The sequence below is a fragment of the Lygodium microphyllum genome, chromosome 26 (genome assembly GCF_053477565.2).
Source record: "Lygodium microphyllum isolate KBCC chromosome 26, Lygodium_microphyllum_v1.1.10, whole genome shotgun sequence".
Classification (NCBI taxonomy): Eukaryota; Viridiplantae; Streptophyta; class Polypodiopsida; order Schizaeales; family Lygodiaceae; genus Lygodium; species Lygodium microphyllum.
Window position 1 is genome coordinate 62,869,142 of NC_141160.1, and position 3,744 is coordinate 62,872,885.

The following is a 3,744-nucleotide window of genomic DNA, read 5'->3' on the forward strand; positions in this document are numbered from 1 at the left end:
ATAGCATCTGCTGCCCTACCGCGGTGCTCATACCGAGCGTGTGCGTCGTAACTGCTCACCAGCTCTACTGAATAGCATCTGGGAAGACGTTCAAATCGAGTTCCTCATTAGACTTGCGGTCTGAGCTTTCCTCTGCCATTGTCGAGTTGTCTTGCTCCACCAAGCTGTCGATCAGGTTCAGTAGATTTGTTAAATCCACATCGTTGGCGCCCCTTGCTTGGTCCTAATCTGCGCTTTGATGGTTTGTCTATGTCTTGGGTCCTCTCCTATTGGTGGGTTCCTTGAGTGGTTTATCTGAGTGAGTTCCTTTAGTTATTGAATACAAACCTCAATTTATGATCACTCAGTGCATGTGTCGTTTCTCGTGCACTTGTGCTCAATCAGGCTTTCATCTTTCTTAAGTGTACTTCAAGTGCAGAAATTTAATGTGAGTGTAGCAAGCAATTCCTAAGCGTCTTATGCACTCTTGCTTGTTTCGGGCCTGATAGGCTTGTAGATCAATTTTCTGGCCATTTTGTCAGGGTTTAGGGTTTTTCTCATATGTCGCCTTGTTCGTTTTCAGTCAGTCAGGTTTTATAGCTCAGCGGTTCGCGTCTAAGTCCTTGGGTCTCGCAACTGCCTACTTCTACCTGCTAAGTGGCTGGTGCTACGATTTTTTCCTATTACATGTGCCAAAATCAAGTTCTGAGCGCTCGAAGGGTTTCGACAGTTTGCATTGCTGCGTTTTAGCCGGGTCAGGTTAAATTTCTGAAAAATTTGATTAAAAATTGCACTCGGACCAACTGGTCCGAATTGCAAGGTCCGAGTAGGTCACCCGGACGGGCCGAGGCACAGGGCCGAGGGCCAAATTTCAGGGTTTGACTCGGATGGTTTTGATTCGGTCGGGCCGAATGGCAAATTTGGACAAGGTGATTCGGACAGGCCGAGGCACTTGGGCTGAGGGCCGAATGTGGAAAGTGGTCGAGGGCCAAATTTGAGACTCGGACGGGTCATTCGGACGGGCCGAGGCCGAAAGTTTGGCTCGGATGGGCCGAATGGGTGGACTCGAACGGTTTGCATCGGACGGGTCCAAGGGCTGGCGGGTCCGAGGGTCGACTAGGGTTTGGGCCGAGTGGGCCGAATGACAGGGGTCGAGGGCCGATTCTAGGACTCGGCCCAGAAAAGGCCACTCGGAAGGGCCGAGTGCGGCGCACATAAACAGCGCGAACATAAATTTGATCGATTCACAAGATTTAAGCAAGCACAATGGCCATGCACTTCCAGATCCTATCTAGGGGAGTAGAGGGAGAGATTCATATAGTGAACGGGCCGGTAAGCGCATCGGTGATGCGATCGAATCGATGCGGGCTGGAGCTCTCTATCTCTCTCTCTCTCTCTCTCTCTCACTGAAATGGCACAAATGAGCTCTCCCTTGACCTCTTGGCTCTTATACCCCTTCCCGGGTGTGGTGTTGATGCCCCCAATCACTCACTTGCCAATCTTAGGCATCACTAGCAAGCGTTTTACCAATTTTTGCACGATTTTTGCCTTGTTTTGCCATGTTTTGAAACAGTAAACCCTACCCTTCTTCGGTTCGATTTCCTAATTCTAATCTACACTAAATGCAACAAAAATCGAAGGCAAAAAATTGAAATAAATTCTCCATGTTTTCCAATCATCAAACAACCAAAATATCCCGATATAAGGTGCGCAAGTGCTCAAGCTTGAATTCGTTGGTCCCGGCAACGAAACCAAAATGTCCTGGGAGCTCACGCTCAACAGCTAAGACCCACGGACTGCTTATTATTTCAAGCATTTCAAGCGAGCTCTAATGGCTATCTCTCACCTAGCCGACGCGCCGTCGATCCTACGAGTGTAGTGAGCTTACCTTTATGCCGATGTGAGTAGCCTCCTCCCTCGCACACCTCGGTAGCTCTACGATTCTTGATGCTAGCTCAAGCATCCTCAAGCCTCCTCCATCTCCAAGCTCCATCCTCCATAGCCGCGCGCATGAGAAAAGAGAAGAGAAGAGAAGAGAAGAAGAGAAGAGGAGATGGTGAAGAGCTTCACCCTCTTGATCCCTCACTCCCACACACTCACTTCCTCACACTCTCACACTCCCTCTCTCAAGAGCACATACAAGAAAGAAGAAGAGAGCTCTTGTTAGCCACACACTAAAAGAATGAGCTTCCATTCACTTTTTGAACTTTATATACAAGCCCTAAAATCCCATGGGCACCCATCCCCTTTTTTACATGACCGGCCATTGTGGCAAGGTCCTTTTTCCATTTCCCTCTTCTAGCCTTATGCCTCTAGCCTATGCCCATCTAATATTTTACAATTGGCACAGGAGGGATCCTGGCGCTCTTTTACAAGAGTTTTCCAAGTTTTTTGAGGAGCCTTTCATTTAAAATTGCGCCTTTGGTCTCGGCTTAGCTTTTAGAGGTCGCATGCGTGTCTTTGCTCTTCTTCTGTGCTTTTTCTGCTTTTTTCTTCATTTTCTGTCATTTTCCGGCATCTCGACTTGGGGTTAACTGTAGAGACAACTAACTCAAGTGTCATGCATGAGTGTTATGATGTGCACATTGCAAAGAATCCAAAATGTATTTGTTAGGATTTCATGGACCGTGCCACAGAAGGAAAAGCGTATTTGGCATGCAAGCACCTATACTCTGTGTACCTCTGAGTGTTTAGGATGGATGCAAATGCCAACATGTTTATACACCAACCCACACTCACTAAAGAAAACTTGCACATTTTATTTGGAAGCAGAAGAACTTTTCCAACACCACATATATAGTGACCAACAATGCAATGCCAACACTACCTCTTAGCACAAGTGCATTTTATTTTGTTGAGAAGTCACCGTTATACAATCTATTTGGATGGCAAGCCTTTGGTGAAATTGTCTCTCTTAATTTGACAAGCAAAAGCATGTTTCCCAGAGTTAACACAATATAAATGTACATTTGGATTGCTTGTATGAATTGTCTTGTATCATATTTATTGGGGAGAGGAGGGGTAGGGAGACAGAGGAGGAGGGGAGGGAGCTATTAATGAATTGGAATTAAAGTTCTAAAAACACCGAGACTTGGCTACCCAAGCATTCACATTATGAGAGAGAGAGAAAGAGAAGAGAGAGAGAGTGTGTGTGAGAGAGACGTATTTAGGATTTAAGAGAAGTGTTTGCTACAACACATGCCATAATCTGATGTGAGGAATTATGATACAATTTGGATAGATCGCATGCATGAGAGAGAGAAAGTGAGAGAGAGAGGGAGATAAACATGAAGAGTGAGTGAGTGACTAAGATTTATATACGCATATATAGATGTACATACATACATACATACATACATACATACATACATACATACATACATACATACATACATATATATATATATATATATATATATATATATATATATATATATATATATATATGTAGGTGAGAGGGAGAGAGAGAGAGAATGTAGAGTGACAAGGAGAAATTACATGTACAACCCTAAACTGAGAGAGAGTAAAGACATGGAGTAATGAGAGAGAGAGAGAGAAAGAGAGAGAGAGAGAGAGAGAGAGAGAGAGAGAGAGAGAGAGAGAGAGAGAGAGAGAGGTGTGGGGCTGTGGTGTTCCATTCTTCCGGGGTGATTGCATGAATGAATCCACGTTATGTGCTAGAGAGAGAGAAATCATTTACATGAGATGGAGTTCTATTTGATCAAGTGTGCTAGAAAGAGAAAAAGAGAATATATACATAGAAGG